Raw genomic sequence first — 21062 nt, 5'->3', positions numbered from 1 at the left:
CTCCAGCCAAATCAGTTTCGGATGTTTTCCAAACAACATTTTTCCTCGAACAACATGTGTGTAGCAACATTGCCAAAGCCAAGGGCGTGCAGATTAAACGCGTAGCCCCTCTTACTTTTAGTAAGGCTCATGTTAATTTAAAATCGTTTTATTATTAGATTATGGTTAAGAATAAAACGCAGAATGATGAACAGATTAGGGACCTTATGACATCAGTATGGTCGACGCACGAAGCTGCAAGCAGCAGGAAGGACCGAGGAGGGACGGGAGGGAGCAAAGCCTCCAGCAAACAACCCCCTGACTCCATAGAGTTTGCGCTCATCTGGTGTGACCCGGCGGCTGCGGAGGTCCCGCCATCCGAGGCCCATAAAACAGGGCGCAGTGCGGTCAGAGTGCTGCGGTGATAGGCGCAGGGAGGAGTGAGGCACTGCAGCGGCGGCCCCGCTATGTCGGGGTGCAGGCTAAGGCGTCAGTGCAGCCTCCCACTCACCGCTCTGCCTGCGTTTTCACTGAGAGTCCAGACCGGTACAAGGGACGGTAGAAGGCTTACAGGCGGCCATTGGGGGTCTCTCACTGCAAAATCTGCTGCAACCTTAGAAGCAGGAGAGAACCTGGAGCCGAAGCCCACTCGAGGGATCATTCACCCATTAACACTGGCACGTGAATACCACCCTACAAAAGGACGCAACATCCATGAGGCGGTAATGCCTTTGGGAGGTGGCGGGAGGCCTGTAAATACCATGCCGAGCCCCTTGTGATCCAGGGCCCCGGCAGCCAGGAGGACTATTGTGTGTTTGTCCGTAAGCTCCCACCCACCCGCCCGCCAGCAGCAGCACTGCGGCCTGGTCCCCTGCATTAACCAGAATGCCTTAAGGAAGCGATTAAGCTGCAGCAAGACTGCAGTAGCAGAGTTAGCAGTGGGGAAAGTTACACCCACGATCCTCTCTGACAGTGAAGAGACCTTGGGATCAGCAAAGAGCCGCACAAAGTCACCCTTAGCCCCTCTAGCCTCTACAGCCTCAATGGCACTCACCACCCAGTATTTTCAAGCTTCCCCGGACACAATCGCAGCATGCAATAAAAACATTGAGGGGCATACTCCCAAGGACTTATGGCCGAGTTATCGACACTTTATCACAGCCAAAGTGGTGATAAATTTATCGCCTTATTCACAAGCTGGTGCTAGCAGCCAATATCACCAGTTTTCCTGCGATAGCAGCCGCAAAAAACATCACCACAAATGACACCGGCAACTAACGCTAATGACATGCAGAGTAGGTGTTCATGTGCAAAAAGCCATGACACCACCACTTTGCAACATTCTCAACGACCAGCCTGATCCCAAAACATGCGATAAGGCGTATTAGCAGCAGGGATTTAACACCTGCTGCGACATGGTGTTAAGTCGGATGACAACCTGCACCATGAAAAGGGAGCCCAGCCCAGAGCCACACCTGAAGAACAACAGATGCAATGGAGCTACTAATCATGCAGCTCGGAGCCCCAAGAGGGCCACAACACCCACCGCCACCACACCCAGGCTCGTCACCCCCCGGAACCCCCTTGCTCCCCCCTCCAGACTACCACAGAGGCAGCGCAGACAAAGACAGCGGACCTTCAGAAAACGCACCAGCCTCACAGACTTAATACCAGAGGATGTCATTGCCCACTAGAGGCTCAAAAGGACAACCATCCTACGCATTCTGACCATCATTGCCCACAGGCTGACGGTGCCAACACAGAGGACAACCAACATCCCTCCGCAGACAAAGCTGCTGGCTGTGCTGCACCTGTTGGCCTCTGGGACCTTCCAACCGTTGACTGCCAGAGCCGGAGGAGTCTCACAGCCAGCCCTATCTAAGTTCCTCACACCTGTCTTGGATGCCATCATCAGCTTGGTACCCCAGTACCTTCACTTCCCACACACTGCGCAGGAACAGCGGAGACCAAGCAAGGCTTCTACGCCATAGCTGGATTCCCGCACGTGTTGGGGGCAATCGACTGCACACATGTACTCCTCGTGCCCCCTGCCGCCACGGCACACAACTATCGCAACAGGAAGCACATACGTACCATCAATGTGCAGGCAATAGTGGACCACCTGGGACTCTTCACCCATATCGTTGCCAACTACCCAGGCAGTGTGCATGATTCCTTTATCTTCCGACAGTCCATCATCAACCAGCGCTTTGAGGCTGGAACTTATGGGACTGCATTGCTCGTTGGTAAGTACCAAATGAACAAACCACACACCTCAACTCCACAATCATGCAACTCACAACTCTGGGAATGCACACGTTACAAACTCACATACAACATGCCAAACAACATGCCCACCTACCAGACACAACAGCACAACTTACTGTGGTAACCTGGGCTAGCCATGTACACAAGCCATCAATGGCATGGCACCTCAGCCACACAATAGCAGAATGTGGGGAGAGGTAGGACCCAGGCATGTGCGAAGGAGGCAAGTATCACATGAATGAGAATGTACACAATGCCAAGTGTGGAGTGGATGTGCTGGCCAGACTGCAGTATGCAGACCACAGACATGCCCATGTCGACATATAATGCTGGCGTTTGGAGTGTAGTGAACAGTGGACGCAACCATGTTACCCAGGCAGTGGGGAAGATCGCGGAAATGTAGTTTGTTACGTCCCTCCCTGTAAGCGTGAGCGGAGTAGGCTGTCCCGGCGTACGCCAGGCCAGCATAGGGATGTGAATAAAAAGCCCGTTGCTCTGGGCGTGGTTCTCTTCCGGAATGGCCAATGTGTCTGCCAGGGCGGCGCCTCCCAGCCTGCCACGAGGGCAACGCCATGAGAAGCAGGGCCTGCGATCATGTGCGCCTACTGCACCCCAGGCCGCAGGTCCCCAGACCTGTCTTGGCTGCCCCTGCGCAACCAGGCCACATCGCTCACCTGCCGACACCGGCGTGTGTCAAAGAGGGCCCACCACGTGCCTGGGCAAGTTTCAAGCCCGAGGCCCGCAACCTTGTCAGCCTCCTCAGATCATCACGGCCTCCGCGACACAGGCCCCTAGCACTCCTTTCTCGTTGACGTACTCCACCGGCCTACACTGCGGTCAAGTAGGTCACACATTTGGAACTGAGTCTTGATTATACAATGGCAGAGTACATATTTTATGGCAGAGTTTAAATCACCGTACTCCCTTCAATGTGGTGCCACCAACTCGGTGCATAGCATTTGAATGACACCTGTCTGTGGTCCCTTGCTGACTACTGCCTTCGGCCTACACTACGGTCGAGTAGGTCACACATTTGGAACTGAGTCCTGATTTCTTCATGGCAGAGTTTATATAATTGTACAGGCCTCATCGCAGACTGCATCCTCTTCCAGCTTTGGTGCCACTAACTCTGTGCCCCGAAATTCATGGACACTCTCTAGTTGAACTTTGGTGCCGTCTGAGTATATGGCCTGGGGGTTGTCTTCATCATCATGTAGCTGATACTGACTTGGTGTCAAGAATGAGTCAGTAACATTCATCTCCTCCATATTGTCTGTTTCTGCTTGGTTCTGCCCTCTGCATCATGCCCTGGAAGAACACCTTCCACTGTCCCCTGAAACACTCTGCGACATTCACCTTGGACATCGACGAGGACCCACTCAGCTCTCGTGGCCCTACCTCAGTGCACCGCAAGTCACCGTCGCTTGCAGGTGTGCCTGTGCCGACCGCAGTGTATCCGGGACCACCAACTCTGTGCAGCTCAAGTCATGGACCTTTGCTGTTTGAACTTTGAGCTTCTGATTGGCTGATCACTGTTGTAGTTGTTGCCAGCACCAACCACTCCCTGAGGGCTGGCTTACACTCACCCCACACCTATCCAGCACAGGCATCACTAGACATGTGTCCTTGGCAATAAAAGGGGCTGGGCGCACGTGCCCGTAGCCAGTTCCACAAACTATCTAAGTGTGCCCGTGTGGTCATTATGTATGCATGAGGGCCCCGGTCCCTACCAAATAACATTGGGCTGTGTACAACGGGCGCAAATATTTCACCTCATGCAGTGAGGTAGACCTGGGACATGTAGCTGTGTCGTACCCCCTGTAAGCGTAAGCGGAGGAGATTGGCGTATGACAGTCCAGCGTAAGGGTGTGGTTCATCAACCCAGGGCTCTGGGTGTGGTTACGTTTTGGCCGTGCCATGGCAGTAGCTAATGCATGTGTCTCTGTTGTAGTGTTGGCACCACCTGTCCCGCAATGGACAATGTTGCACTGTAGCATGCGCCCAGAATGCGGGCTCGGCCCAAGGGGTAAATGAGCCTGCTCGGGTTCCGGGATAATACATGCCAACTTTTGTGTGTGCCGCTATTACCGCAGCATAAGCCAAAGGTCTACCCTCAACCGCATCGCAAGTTCAGCTAGCCATGAACTCTACATCTGTGTGCGCCCTATCCTTACCATAGGCCTACACACACGCAGCCACCCACCTTCAACGCACAACATCACAGTGTCATTGTCAGGCTTGTGAACATGCGCAGACAGGCATGACAACGGTGTGTCATAGAAGTGCAAGTGATGCAACCGCGCTGCACACAATAGTAAATAGGCTCAAGGGGAGGGAGGAGCAGCAGTGAGGCTACGTAATACACAGTGATGCCGCTCATTTGCTACAAGCAATACATGTCAAACAGGAATCACTAAGTCACACATATCACACACTAATGAACCAGTGAGCCTGCCAACACATCATGCAGAACCAACTATTGACTCATGTCTCTCTGCACTGTCACAGGTGACCAAGGATATGCACTCTGCCCTTGGATGATGACACCCCTCGGAGGCCTGCACACACAGGCCTAGAGGCAGTATTATGCCGCCCACAAACGCACCAGGGGCATCGTGAACGCACATTTGGCCTGTTAAAGTCACGTTTCAGGTGCCTTGACATCACAGGTGGAAGGCTTCTGTACAGCCCAAACATTGCGTGCAAGATGATCGTGTACATGTTGTGTGTTGCACAACATATGTTTACCCACCAATGCCCCACGGCTACAAGTGCTAGATGCACCGGACGATGATGAGGAAGATGCGGCAGGTGGACCACACCCCACTGCAGCTGCAGCAGGAATAGCCCGTAGGAACACCATCATTGACAATTTCTTCACATGAGCACGTCACATTGTCACAGTCCTTAGCAATCATGGGGCAGTACAAAATGACCACAGGCACAGCATGTTTAAATACATGCATTCCAACACACATTCCCCGAGTACATGTCACTCCTCTGTACAAGCACATTACTCTGACAAGTGTAAGTGCAACATGTAGTGCTAACAATCTCAAAAATTGAGAATAGGTGTTGGGTGTGTCACCTCTGTACAGAGAGGCTGTTTGAGGTGTCACGTATTCAAAATGCCATTTCTGTGTGTCAAAGATAGTACGGAATCCCACTCATCAGCGTTTCACATGTGTCCCAAATCATTACATATAGGCTGTCATTTGTGACCTACAATTGACAACAGGGCTTCTTTTGGGGTCAGATATGTACCACCATGGTGCAGGGATGCACCCTGTGACTCAAGTCCCACAACATGAGCAACATGGATGTAGGGGGGAATCACTGCTCCTACATTCGTCCATACTTTCATACTTGACTAATCATGGACATGACACATCTGTGTGTATTGGAATGTATTATTCATGTTCAGTGGAGTGTTGAAGCTGTCCTAGTACTGGGCCATGCAGACAACACTTTAGAATGTTGCCCCTTGGAGGGCCAGCCAGAGTCCTCAGGGATTGTTAAGTTACTCAGAAGGGAAAGAGTCCAGTCCGCAGGCTGATTGCTGTGTCATTGTTTTGCAGAGATATATGGCAGTCCATGTCAAGGTGCAAGGTTAGTGTCACTGAGTGTATCGGGGGACAGTGGAAGGTGTTAATCCAGGGCATGATGTAGAGGGCAGAACCAAGCAGAAGGAATCCATATGGCGGAGATGAATGCTACTGCTTCCTACTTACCTCTAAGGCAGATTCATCCTCATCTTCGGCCTCTGACCTTTCATGTGCCTCACATGTGGGTGGCGGTGTTTGGTCTGCAGCACTGCGTGACACTGACACATCAGGGGCCGGAGATGTAGATGTAGAAGTAGCAGCAGCATTCATCTGCGCAATGTCTTGTGGCATCACTCCCATGAGGAGGATCTGCAGGGCATGGAAGATCCCATCTACACCTTTCTCGTGTGAAGCCGTGGTGGCCATTCTTTGCGCCTGCATCCGCTCCATGTTCTCCATGACCCTCCTCATGTTTCCCAAATCACGGATGATATCGCTGTAGCCACTATGATTGGACAGTTGTTGTTGTCTCCGAGTCATGACTCCAGCGACGCCAGCCATGGATTGTTGAAGAGCATGGGGCGGACTGTGGGTGTCTGTTAGGGAGTATAAAGTGGTCCCTGATGGGACTTACACACCCATGTATGGCATCTAGTTTGGCTGCCATGAGTTCGAACCCCACCTGCACCTGTTTAGCCAGCGCCCTCTGGCAGTCCAACACACAGCGTTTGAACGCCATGTGTTCTTTGGTGAGGTGCTGGGAGCCAGACGTGGTGGTGGGTGCTTCCTGCTGTGTGGTCTATACAGGGAGTGGGCTCACCTCTATGATGCTGGGCTGACCTGCTACTGGAGGTGGGGTGCGGAGGGTGTCCATAAACCGTTGGAATTTGTCTAGGTCGATGTCCTGGGGGTCGTCTCCATCATCACTGACGTGATGTAAAGTCTGCTCTGCAGGAGGTGTTATTTGTCCCTCTGCAATGTGAAGGAGTGATGCAGTTTCACAGTGTGTTCCATGTATGTTGACGCATTGGCGAAGTTTACATACGGACTACATGACAATGTACATTGGGACTGTTTGTGGGGAGATGTCTATTTAATGCGGGACAGTGAACATTTGTACTACATCAGGGATGTGAGGTTGTACTCGTACCTTGTCATCTCACAGTTTCCTGCTATGCCAGATGTGATTGGCCATTTGGGACATACATGCGGCACCAGTTGTGTCCTGTGTTCTGTTGTGAAAGTGTTGCAGTTTGTACCACATTGTTGTCAATGTTGAGGTGCTCCTATTCTTCTGTGTGTGTGCTCCATTGCGGGTGAGTCGCCCATGCAGCTCTGATTTGGTGGCCCCTTCTCCCTTTCAGGCGGTGTGCCTTTGACTTCTGTGCTTCTACAGTGCTGAGATGGCACGGACCTGGGTGAATTGGGCTTTTGGTCGAGTTGTGACTCTTGGGCATGGTTTGTCCACAAATGTGTTGTGGGCGTCAAGGATTGTTTGTGCACGTGGATGTGTCAGAGTGTGACCTGCTCCTTTATTGATGTGGTCCTCACTCAGCCACCTCAGTGTCGTGACGTGCACAATGTCATGATGATTGGCCTGCAGCCATGCTAATCATCATGTAGTGTCACTTGCATTGTCAGTGTGGCTCACAAATACGTATCTTTGCTGGGTTTCGCACATGTGCATGTGTTGGTAGTGAGATTGGTGATGTGTGTGGTGGTACCCCTTTGGGGACATGGGGTACGGGGGACTACTTGGTGTTTGTATGTGTGCTACAGTGCGCTACGGGAATCAGGGACATAATCCAGAGACATTCAGGGTGTGCAGTGTGCTCTACTGAATTGTGAATGTGTGCCACTGTGCCCAACTCCCCACGTCCCTCCAGTCCCTGGTCGGTACTCATCCTGTTTGATATTGTGTCAGGTCATGTTGGGCAGTGTCCGGATCCCCAAATCCTGGCACCGTATCCCGACTGTGGCCACCATTTTTTCCATGTCATCCAGCTCCTGGTGTGCCGCTGGACCACCACCTCTAATGAGCATTGCAGCTTTTACGTTGACATCAAGTTTCTTCTTGGTTTTGCCCTTCACATAATTCCAGCGCCTCTTAACCTCTTCCATTGTCCTCCTCAACACTGCAACTGCATTCTCATGGTCCAAGATGGTCTGCCATAATTGCGTCTTTATTGCCAATGACACGTTGGAGGTGCCGAACAGTTGTTGGTAGTGTTCTGTCACCTTCGTAAAGATGAACCGTGTCTTTCTCTTCCTCTTCTCCTTGGCCTTCCTCGACCCTGAGGTTCCTTGCTGGTCGTCTGTGGGGCTTGTGGGTGTCACGTTGTCCTCTGCACTCGGTCATGCTCATCCATGGTGCTACGCAGTTTATATTTTTTTGCCTTTTTTTTGTTCTGCTTTGATAGTGCATTTTCCCGCATGAGGCATGGGAATTGCAGGCCTGTCACTGGTTATCGCAACTTTTTTCGCATTTGTGTTTCGCGTTTTTTCAGCGTCGCGCTAGTTTTAACGTGGTCATTTGGTGCATTGTCATGAGACTATCGCATGGTCATATGATACTCTTTTGTGACCTGTTGGTACCCTCGGGGGCCCTGGGGAGTTGTGTTGTTGAGAAAACAATAAAAAATGTTTTTACAAAAAAATGAGACTATCGCATGGTACCGCCGTGTTGAGAATACAACATTAACACGGCGTTATTTTCCCGTGATAGACTGCGATATGCAAAGTTGCATTTAGCTAATTTTGCGATAATTATCACACGTTCTTGAGAATATCCCCCTGAAACTTTTAACAGCAGTCTAAAACCCCAGCACTGGGCTTAATGCATCTGAGAGACGCAGGACTCGTTCATCACCGAGGCTGAAAGTGGACCCCATGCTTCCAGGAGCATCAGCCAACAGTTCAAACCAGCACTTGTCACACATCTGTGCAGGAACTGACGAGCCAGAAGGCATCAAATGCAAAGAAGGGTCAATAACCCCGCTCAAGCAGCATGCAGCTTAATGGAATGATGTTACCAGAGAAACCAGCGTAAGCCATTGATCTGAAAGTAAAGTGCCACATAGTGACAGGTGCCAAAATTCATACCTTTCGATTTGACACCCCTCCGACCATTTATTGAGGGCTAGAAAACTCAACCAAAGACAGAAAGGCAGGGTTCAACCTCAAATTAGTCAACCTCTCAAAAACTTTTCTCCATAAATTGAATTAGAAGTTGAAAAAACGTTGGAGTTAACCCATACAGAGTGCCTGATTTAACAAAACAAAGCATGAAACTTTTAAACCCTCTGAATCTGCTAACCCATTTCTGGCCTTTATGTGTGCCTCCCAGGATACGATGACCAGAGTACTGTTATGGCAGTCATCAAAAATAGAGCTCCAAATTGATTTACTCCATTCATTGGCCCTCTGCTTAGTAGGCCTAGGCACCAAATTGGATTTTATTGAAGCTAAAATCCAGCGCAACGTGGAGGAAGGCCTCTTGCCTGTGTGCCCCAATCGTTGATAAACTGAGCACACTTCCGGAAGCTCTATCAGATTTGGTTGCTATAGTCAAAATCATGGCCGAAAAACGTAATAAGTGATAGCTCAGTAGCAAATATTACCTCCTGAAAAGAGAGAGAAAATCCCCAAATTAGCCCCATTTCACCAATATAGGCAAGGGAAGGCCCCTAAGAGCAATGATGGGAACATAGCTAGAGGTCACACGAAAACTTACTCCAACCTCCATAGCATTACACATAATTTCGCTCCATCTGTTGATAGTGGCAACAACAAGGTAAAAAATCCATCCTAATGAAAGTGCTCATGCTCTTTCGTGAAGATCTAAGAAACAACTAAGAAAACAGCTTAGAAAAAGCTAAACAGCAAAAAGAGCAGCTCTAGCGCTTATGGCACGCAAGGCGCCTAAACCAGGCTTCCCCAACGAGTAACTCATGAGCTGCTGGTAGCTCTCCAGCTACCTGTAAGTAGCTCTCCCATGTCCAGCCCTGCCTAGTAAAGCAATATATGTATACCAAAACTGAAATGTGTATTTGAGATTAAAATGTGTTTTTTCAGAATTTATGAGCTTCTGTAGCAGGAGAAGGATAAGACTCTTCTTAAGGGCATCTGGAAATGTTCCTTGATTTAGGGAGGCAATCACAATGTGGAGAAGGGCTGTGAAGGCTTCTCTTTAGAATGGTTTGATGTCAACTCAGAGGTTAACCGAAGACACTTATAAAGTATGCTTTATACAGGTGTTTCTTCCTCCTTCTGAACTCTTGGAAGGTGTTTCTTCCTGCGAAGAAATGCAATGTTTGCTGCTGACTGAGGTCTTGGAAACTAGGGAGGAGCTAGGGAACATGGCGGTCGGCTGAGGCTGGTCGGGAGCGATCACTGAGGCTATGTAGTAGAAAAACGCAGACTGGATTGGCACTAATAATCCAAGTGGGTCCTATAGTAAATTCTTTAATGAATGTCTTCAGCAACTTTCAGCAGTTGATCTCTGGAACCTAAACCCCAGTCAAACAGCTTTTAAAACGAGCATTAAGAAGCGTATTCGCATTCTGTCCCACACCACCGACAAAGCCTCTTTTGCCAAACGCAAGCATGCATGGGCAGTCATTAACTCTTATCAGTTGGCATCACCGTCATCATATCTGCCCTGCACATACTCTTTGTATTTAAAATTGCGATTTATGGCACTTAGACTGGGGGAATGGCACTTGCTGAAACATTTACCAATCTGGCGTTGCTTGTCAATTAACCAACAGTGCAGGGGTTGTGGGGCCTCGGTGGAATCTATGGAACATGTTACATGCCACTGCCCCGCTCTCCTGACTCAGCGTAGACTAAAATTGAGGCCAGAATGGAACAGACTGGGAGCTCAGACCTGCAGGCAGGCAATCATTGCGGCTTTGAACCCAGCGAATACAGTTTTAAACATAAGTTTTACTATTTTTATTCATCATGTATATCGTAAATTTAATCAGCAAATTGCAGGCCCGGCATCAACTTTAAAAAGAGTCACAGGTGTCTAAAACAAAAACTGTAGACCAACAAGACTTCATTCTGGTCTCTCCTGTGCTCTCAACACCTGATATATCAGGGTATGTGACCCCAATGATTTTTATCGACACTGCTACCTGATGACTGTTTTAATGAAGCGTTTACATTCTCTGGGTTTTCTTATAACTTCGGGCTCCCATCTTAGTCTCTGACAATAACAATCATTTCTTTGTCACATTATTAACACTCTGCCGCTATACATTTTTTAAATGTTTTTTTTTTTTCTTCTTTTACAATTCTTGGCCATTTTAATCATCTTTTTTGTACATGTGTGGTGTGTATGTTCTGCTTTTATGATTATATTTTTTAAATCAAATACATTATTTCAAGAGACTGGATCGGGTCTCCTACCTTGGCAAGATTATTTTTAGGTGCTTTTTTCTTTAACCCCGCTTGTGAACACCGGATGATTCAATTGGAGGCTCCACGGTGCTGCATTGCGGCAGCTGGGCTTGAGAAGTTTTGAGTTGCCTGGAGGGCTCTTCCGAGACACAGAGACACACTCTGTTACGTTGGGGGCAGAGTCAGCACAAGCGCAGGAAGAGAAGGGAAGGACTTGTCGAGGGAGATACAGCGTACTGGGGTAGAGGTAGAGGCTGAGAAAAAGGCTTTAATGGATGTTGCTCCCATGATTTCTGAGGGTAAGTGCACTTCATTAACTTGCTCTCAGACTGCTTACAGTGGTGAGAGGCAGGCAGGACAGCAGAGTGAAATTGGGTCGCAAGGGAGACAGGCTCAAGTAGGTAATCTTCAGGGGAAGGAGAGAAATAGATACGCTCTGAGGTCGCAAAGAAATTTATGGGCAGCCAACCTAATAACCCCAGAGCTTGAGAAAGCCTCTGACCCCACAGGGAGTTTACCTATTATGCTTATAAAAACTAAGCTCCACAAATCCAATCCAAAAAGAAAGGCAGCAGATAGGTTTACACCAGCTAAAACTACTACTGGGATCTCAGCTAGACTGAAGAAGCAGAATCACTCAAATTGCAAGTCACAAAAAATTATACCTTCATTAAAAGCATATTTTAAAGCCAGGCTGGAGCTGAGGAAAGAGGGGGAATGGGAAATAAGGAGTAGTGCAAAGTGTAGCAGCAACTTCATTTCTAGGAACCAACTGAACTTGCTGAGTGGGGGTGAGACGGTTAATAAAGAGCCAGTGGAGGCAGAAAAGGGTAAGACATCAAAGTCTTTTTCAGTTCCCACGAAGAATACATTTTCAGCCCTAGAGGTGGTCGTCTAGAGCCGGGCAGGGAAGACATAAGGACCAAAGAAGGAAGCATAGTACATACTGAGACTGAAGTTTTAGTCAAGAAGGGATTAGAAGGACCAGACACCTTGCAGGGCATGTTAGAACAGTTAGCAAGAGAGATCAAAGAGCGCTTCTCGATTTCTGAATCTAATCAAAAAGAGATTCAAGCTAGCTGTTCAAATTTAGAAGTAAAACTCTAAACTTTAGCACAGCGTACCCAAGAACTAGAAAGCCATGTTTTAAGTTTGCAGACAGCAATGCAAGAAACCTCCCAAGAAGCAGCGTGCCTGAAGTTGAGAGAGAAGATGTTTGCCGATAGGATGGAAAGGTTAGAGAATAGCGCAAGGAAAAATAACATTCGAATTATGGGAGTTGCGGAGGGTGCAGAAGGTACAGACATCAAACGCTTTGTGATAGATCTGTTGAGAAGTGCGTTTCCGCAAGAAAAGCGGCTTGCTAACTTACAGGTTGATATACAGTGTGTACATAGGGACCCCTTTAACTTGCGCGCAGGACGGAAGAGCCCTCGGAAAATGTTGATGAATTTCCTATCATATTCTGTAAAAGAGTGCCTTTTAAATCAGGCCCTGAGGGAGAAAACATTACAAGTAATGGGGGTTACTTTCAAGATCCATTCAGATATCTCGAAAGAAACGGCAGACAGGCAATGGGAGCTGGGAAACAGAATGGGGGAACTGAGAACACTTGGCGTGAACGTCCAACTAAAATTTCCCGCAACGTTTAGAGTGATGTGGCAGAACAAAATGCACAACTTTTTAGATCCTGCAGATGTGGACAATTTCTTAATTCAGATGAAAAAGGGGGAGACTCAGGAAAAATACTGTTGGTTATTGCCTCAAGGGTTAGCTCAAATAGGCCATTAGTAGGCCTAGTTGCAGGATAGAGAGGGATAGCCGGGGGGGGGGGGGGGGGCACTGAGAGTGGGGAGCAGAGGGGAACATTTAAAAAAAACTATTTTTGGTCCTCATGTATGAACAGCAGAATAGCACCGTTTAGATGTAATCGCCTCTTAAACAAAAGGAAAAAGAAATAAAATATAATAATATGAAGCAAAGTAAAAAATTAAAAAATATGAATTAAGGATGAGCACAAAGGGTGAAGGGTTGGCGCCCTTTGAAATTCTGTGTTAGAATGTGAATGGATTGAGGGTTAGGAAGAGGGGACAGGCTATTATACACTACCTAAAGCAACAAAAAGCTCAGTTAATCCTATTGCAGGAGACACATTTTAGGAGGCAGGAGTGTGAAGATCTCGTTTCCAAACAGAAGTGGGTGGAACGTTTCGTAGTCACAGACCAGGCACATTGCACTAAGGGGGTAGCACTACTTGTCAGAGCGAAATCAGGAGTTGAGTTGTTTCGCCACAAGGTAGATGGGGGGGGGGGTGGGGGTTCGTTTGTGGCAGAAGTTAAAATAAGCCAGAAGTTATTTATGGTGGCAAGCTACTATGGTCTGAATATCGACGATAATTTGCATCTGGAAAATATGTTTTCTACTTTGGTTGATTGTAAGGCCTCTATTATTTTAGGGGGGGATTTTAACATCCTTTTGTATAACACTTTGGATAGATCCTCCGTACATTTTCAAATTAATTCCCCGAATTTGAGGGCATATTTGGTGGATATGTTAGAAAATTAGAATCTGTGCGATGTTTTTCGCAGAGTTAAAGGGAATCTTAGGGATTATACTTTCCACAGTTTAAAAAAAATAGTCCTTATTGTAGCCTAGATTATTACTTCATGGACAGGAATGAAGTAGAGAAAGTGGTAGAAATAGAGGACCTCCCTCTTCACCTTTCAGACCACGCAGCAGTCCTTCTAAAATTAGAACTGCAAGACTCAATGGGTCCCAGGAGATGGACAATTAAAAGAAGGATTTTACTACAGGCGGGGGTGGTCTCAAAATTGATACAAGGTTCAGAGGAGTCTTTCTCTATTAATTTGTTATCGGCTCCCCTGCAAGTAGTGTGGGATGCATATAAAGCTTGGTTAAGAGGGGAACTAAAAATTATATCAGTGAACTGGGGAAGGGAGGAGAGAAAGAAATTTTCCAGCCTGGAGGAAAGGATAAGAGAATTAAGGGACGAAGATAGGAAGGTGACAGCTGGGGCTCTGGAGGAACTACAGGTGACATTTAGGATTAAGATGGGAGATAAGGTGCAACAACAATGGGAAGTAAGTAGAGCCAGGGATATAGTGCTGGGGGAATGCTGGAGGAAACTGCTGACATGGAAGGCAAGGTTAGAGACAAATCGAAACTACGTTAGAAGGATTGAAGAGGATGATTCCGGGCACATTACCGAAGATTGCTGTAGAATAAGGGAGACATTCAGGTTTTTTTTTCAGGATCTATATGCAGAAGATCTTGTAACAAATAGAGTAGAGATAGATGCCTGGCTCCAGGACAAGCAGCTCCCTAAATTAACTTTAGAACAGCAGGATTATCTATCTCGGGAGATAACAGGTACTGAGATACTTACTGAAAACAAAGAAAGGCAAGGCAGCGGGCCCTGATACAATCCCGGGTGAAGTTTATTCTGGAATTATTGACGGGATTGTTCAAGTTTGGTCTAAACTGTTTAACTCTATTGTGGTATGGAATGAAGCAGTTATAACGCTTATCCCAAAGCCAGGTAAAAACATCCTCCAGTGCCAATCATTCCGCCCCATTTCCCTACTCAAAACTGATTATAAAATCTTTACCAGTATATTGGCAGCACGTATTAATAAGGTAGTCGGGCACCTAATGCATGATCAAAAGAGGTTTATACCTGGGAGGAACTTGAGGGAGTTGAATCATGCCCTGATTGGCACCATAGTCCTAGCTACAACAAAATGTCTCCCCCTGGCGGCTGTGACGGTAGATGCCGCAAAGGCATTTGACTGGGTCAAATGGAGTTATCTTAAGGCAGTAATGAATCTTTTTGGTTTGGGTAAAGCAATGATAGACACGCTAGAGAAGATTTATAATCGTCCAATTGCTCGCATTCTAGTGAATGATGGCCTATCACCCCCTGTGAGGATAGAAAGAGGGACAAGGCAAGGTTGCCCTCTTTCACCCATACTTTTTGATCTCTATGTTGAGCCGTTTGCTCAAAGCTTGAGGTTGAACGAGGGCATAAAACCATTTAAGTTTGAAACTTTTTCAAGGAAAATCGCGTTAAACGCGGACGATTTAATGCTTTTCACCTCGGATGTGCACTCGGCGCTACCTCAACTTATGGATGTGGCAAGAGAATTTGGCGCCATTTCAGGATATAAAATCAATGAGAAAAAGACAGAAGTAATGGGATGGAACCAAAATGAAGGGGAAATAAGAAGTGCTACGGTCATGAGGTACTTGGGAATCTATATAACTAGGAACCTAGGGAAACTGACTACCGTAAACTTTGAGAAGATAAGCCAGGAAGCAGGGAAATTGTTAAAAAGATGGCAGAATCTCCCATTGTCTATTTACGGGCGAATACATCTGGTTAAAATGTCCCTTCTACCTAAAATCACCTTCCTGTTTGATAAAATACCCTTAAGTTTTGAGAAAAAAAGCATATTGGCTCTACAAAGGAAAATAACATCTTTTATTTGGGCCAATAAGGGTGTGCGTCTTTCTTGGAAGAAGCTGAGGAGGAAGGCTGTTTTACGGGGGCTAGTGCTTCCCGATTTGCAATTATATTGCTGGGCCTTTCAACTCAAGAATAATAGAATGTTGGTATCCTGCCCAGATGAGACTTCAGTTGGTGGAATGTATAGAGCAATGAGGTACGAGCTGTCAGCGGAAGGTTTCCTGTACAAATTCGGAGCCCCGAAATCTTTCAAAAAGCCTTTTTAAAATGCCTTAAAGCCTATTTTACAATGCCTTAAAGCGGCAGCCCAGATCTGGTTTGAAGTTAAATCTGTCGTGGGTATCCCATATTATAGCTCATGGTCATATATTTGGGATTCTCCTGGCACTCCAGAATTTATGTTAGATTCCCTTGTAGAACCCTTGAGACGCAGTGGGATAAGCAGATGGGGGCACATGCTAGACGAAGAACATAACTTGAGTTGGGAATATTGGAATTACAAGACCGAAGGGAGAATCCAGGACTGCTTTTAAAAAGTAAAGTGTGCCCAAACTCGACTTTGGGGTTTGGGGCACTTAAAAATGGATAACCTACAATGTTTTGGCATATTAGGAGCCCCCAGGGTCTCCCCTAGGTGTCCCAGGGGTGGAGGGCCAGATATTTATAAGGTACACCCTTATAAAATGAGTTTTATATGCCCTAGGTTAAGTGAAATTTCCCATTTCACTCCCCACATTGTGGTAAACTGCTCAAATTCGACTTAATGCTAGGAGCACTGCTATATTTCTACAGATTCAGAACCCCTAAAGTCTCCCCTAGTTGCACATGGGGTGGGATCCTGTAGAAATCAGTGAAGTACTTATAAAATATGTTTTTGTAAGCCCTAGTGCTGGAAAAATGTCCCAAGTCATTTTTCCCATTGCAAATCCCCTGCTACATAGGTTAACATGGTAGGAAGTTATTGATTAATAACTCTTGATAGGAGAGAGCTAGAAGGGCCATTCAAAGACTTCCCCGAATGGTATTAATAAATTCAACAATATGATATTGTTGAATTTCTCCTGAAGTGTACATACAAGAAGTCATAAGACTTTCTTGTTTGTAAGTCCAGATTCAGCCTTCCAGTGGTCTGCCCTGATTGGTCAGAGTTAAGTATATTAGCCAGGCTGCCTTGAAGAGTTGATAAAGAGCCCCTAGTGTCAACCACCTATGCTGACAGGGCAGTGTGCTGTTACATAGGAATGCCAGGCCAGGGGGAGGAGTCGTAAACTATGTCCTTCAAAGAGGAGGGCAGAGAACAGTGTCATTTACAACTCTGAACTTTCCACCTTAGGCAGACGGTAGGATTAAGGAAGGTATGAACAGATGCAGGGGGTGGAGTCTAAGTAAATTAGCCATCCTAGGGGTGTGTTTAGCCAGCTCTTACCTCCTTGCTGGAAAATCAGCCATTATGGACTTGGAAGATTTGATGCACTCTGGGACAAAATAATGCCACACTCTACAGGATGTGGTCATGTCTTTGAGGAGATACCCTGCTCCCATTCCCTTGGTAAGGAGTGACCTCCTGCCAGACCCAGAGAACTTGGAATAAGTATCTGAGAGGGGCAGAGCCCTCCAGATCTGCTGCTTGAAACTTACTGAAGCAAGACATTGCCAAGCTGAGAACATCGTTGTGCAAAGATTTCTAAGGCATGACCTCTGAAAACGGCACCATCTGAAACTACAGCCCTGTGGATTATTTTTGCTGAAAAAGAACTAAAGAGTAGACTCCCTGAAAGCTACAGGTTAAAAGAGCTCATCTGGAACATCACCACCTAAATTCGCACCTTGGAGAACCACCAGTGGATTTGTACGGGTTTTGTACCAGTGGATTGTGGGAACTGAAGTCCTCAACTTTCAAGGACCATCTTGGAGCTTCCAGACCCTTGGAGTGAGTTTGAGACACTTTGGGACCCCTTGAGGAACTTCAGGAAGAAGTTAAAGAAGCTTGGAGAACCTTGGAGCAACTTTGGAAAAAAGCTCCATAAAGGGACCGACTCAACCTGGCCAGCCAGGCCGCCTGTCTTCAACCGCGAGCCGGCCAAGCCATCCAGGTTCATCCCGCTAAAGGCTCCATCAGTCCAACTTCCAGAGTTTGACTGGGACTAGAAGAAATCTGAAGTCGGCAAACCCTCACCGGATCCGGCTACATGAAGAGCATTGAGAGACCCTGTGAGAAAAAGCTCCAGAAAAGTTTCTAAGTCCGCTTGTAGAAAAGGTGCCCGGGAGCAACCGCGAACGCCAAGCCGCCTGCCTTCCATTGCATGTCGGCTTGGATTCCTGGGTTGCCCCGCTGAAGCGCTAAAGAAAAAGTTTCTAAGTCCGCACCAGGGAAGTTGACTGGGAGTTTGGCAAAAGGCAATCCGGCGAACCCTCACCGAATCCGGACTGGCTTGGAGCTTCGAGGAACCTCGGGGAGAAAAGCTCCAGAAAAGTTTCTAAGTGTGAAGGTAGAAACTGAGACCGGGACCTGCCGCGAGCTGTAGCCGCCCAGGGCTCCATCTCGGTCGGCCTGAACCTTTGACTTTGACCCAGTTTATTGCAAGCAGGTATCCCAATATAGTGCTATAATCTTCTAAGTGCTATATTTTGCTAAATCTTTGAAAATTCATATCTCCGGTTCCCTACATTGGATTTTTGTCTTTCTGGTGTCATTTTAAAGATACAAATACTTCCTATCTTTATAAATTGGTATTGGATTTTTATTATGTGTTGTGTCTTAATTATTTACTGAATTGGTGTTTTTAAATGCTTTACATACCTGTCTTTGAAGTTAAGCCTGCCTGCTCGCAGCCAAGCTACCAAAAGGTTGAGCATAGGAATAATTTTCTAAGACCTCTGCTGAGTCCTACCAGGTGTTAATGGCCTTATTGCCAGTGGCAGATATACATTTGCCCATACCAATAACCCACTTTCCAGCATCTCTGCTACAGGGTTCCTCATTGATCCTCCCTGCCACCTTAGCTTTGGTTGCTGTTTTATTTCATCAATTGCCTTTAGCTTTACAATGCAGCCTTCTTAGATAACTCACAGTATCATAAATCTTCTACCTCCAAAGAATGGGGTAGTGACTGCTGTCTAACTGAAAGTCCTTTATAGAAACAAGTAAAATGGTGTTGTTAGTCTCTGTGAGATCAGCACATTTTATACCCTATACTTGGAGCCTGGGAATGACAAGGGTGTAGGGTACCTTTATGTGTGCTATATTCAGTTAGGAAGGATGTATCCAATACCCACTAATTCCTCTCTCCCCTTCCTGATTAGCCACTTTATGGATTACGTTTGGGCTTTATAAAAGTACCTGAAAGACTCACATGGACAGCTTTGGCAATGAAATGGTGCCCTACACAGTAATAATGTACTTGAATGATTTTACCCACAATATTAGGACTCAGCTCTGAAAAGGTCCCTTACATAGCAGTAATGGCACAATAGCCATTTCAACCAATATAGATGGTATATTTACACACCCAAAGTAATGCTCGTGACCTCACCCTTAATTAAATAAATGCAATTACAAATATTATAAATCATCACCTTGGAGATGAGTACATATCACATTACCCTTACAACACTGGCAGAGATGACTATGAATATAGTACCATTAACTGGATTACTTAGATGGTGTTTTTTCATCACATTTCACTTTTAGGAGTTATTATATATTGTTATAAATATTGTGAGCTTCTAATCATTTGATATGGTATGAGAGTTTTGGTTTTCATGGCTGTTGGATTAGTTATGAATTATGCCCCTAACCATTTCTTATACATTTCTGCGCATTTTCCATTTTATTTTGCAACTATAACTGCACTTCACTGTGGTTTTCTTAGGTGAGTTTCAGAGAGTTTAAACATGTTACAGTGTTATAACCAGAGATAATATAAATCTTTGTTTTTTCAGTGATTGTTTTGTTACTTTCAGTGATTTTTTACTTATTTTGATCACATACTACTTCTTTTTTTCATTCAAGAGTTCCTTGCACTTAACCTTCTATGGGCAGCCAACCCCAGCCTTAAGCTATGTACAAAAGGGGTTTGTAAGCCTTAGCACTGCGCCCATACCTCTGTGGGCCACCGCCCTTCAGTTGTGTGCAGCTAAGGGAGTTTGGCTTGCCAAAACACCTATTTGCTAACGTCACAGATACACTAAACAGTTAACAGGAGAACAACATGTTGGATGGCTTGAGTTATGGTGTGTGTTGTGCGCGGTCATAACTATAGCTGACAAATTTTAGTGGCTTTATAAGTGTGAATATGAATATTTACGTTGATCTATTGCCTACTAGCCTAAAATCGCTTTTTTACATATATAAACCATTGTGCACGTTGTATTTGTTACAAACAAAATATTTGGAATGGTGGTATGCACAATTAACACTTTTGGTACTCATGTAATGCATTAATATTTACACTGCGTTGTGTAAGAGTCAAACAGCTGCTAGCACCATAACTATTAAGATATGGCAATGCTTCTCCCCTCTCTTCTCAAACACTGGTGTACAATCAGGCTGCTTAGCACAACACACTCACCTTGGCACAACAGTGCAACTGTGCATGTGCGAGACTAACATTGGTGCTCTACTGGAAGGGTAGCCCTCCAGTACAAAACACAAGGTTTAGACTAACTTTAAAATGTTTCCCATAGAATGCAGCACACTTCGGAGCAGTAATAACATGTCTTTTTCTTTGCACCAATCTCGATGAGGTGTAATTTTTTCATGCAAAGCCCTGTTTACCTCGTCAAATGTGTTCCACTACACTCCAGATTAGATTCAACCACGTTTACTACTTTCTTCTCCAAAGTATGAGTCTTGCAAACATGGGTAAGTGCCTTTTCTGGCCAATCTTGACACACTCCACCGGGAACAATTTTTCACATTTCCAAGATACCCTTTGATGCCACAACTGTAACATACTTGGCTTCTTTTGCTGAGTTTTTTTTCCTTCTTCTCGTTGGCCACATATTTTTTTAATTTGCCTGACTTCTCATTCACTTGTTTATGAGCAACCCTTCTGGTAAACAAAGTCCAGCTCCAGATTCGGTACAAACATTAATTTTTCACCCATTATACGTTGATATGGATCTGCAATGTAATCTTGCGCGTTTGCGATATCCCTATGTGAAACCAGGGGCCATATTTATGTACGGTTTGTGTCACTTTTGCACCACGCAAGGGGGTGCATGAATGACACAACCCAAAAAATGCAATTTATCAGGCCACACAAGGCCACCTTGCCTGGCCCTGAGTGGCTTGATAAATCCCGAGTAACACAACGCAGTGCAAATCGCTGTGTTGTGTTACTCTGCCCCAGGGAGGTGTTTCATGGGTGGTGCGT

General features: G+C 46.2%; 1 protein-coding gene across 2 annotated transcripts in view; it reads right to left on the bottom strand.

The window, feature by feature from the left end:
- The window catches only part of LOC146809872 (myosin heavy chain, skeletal muscle-like), an 880636-nt gene that overhangs the window by 478397 nt on the left and 381177 nt on the right, over positions 1–21062 (bottom strand). The window lies entirely within an intron of this gene.

Source organism: Triturus cristatus, chromosome 7 (assembly GCF_964204655.1).
Source record: "Triturus cristatus chromosome 7, aTriCri1.1, whole genome shotgun sequence".
NCBI classification, from domain to species: domain Eukaryota; kingdom Metazoa; phylum Chordata; class Amphibia; order Caudata; family Salamandridae; genus Triturus; species Triturus cristatus.
This window is presented reverse-complemented; position numbering and strand designations above follow the sequence as displayed.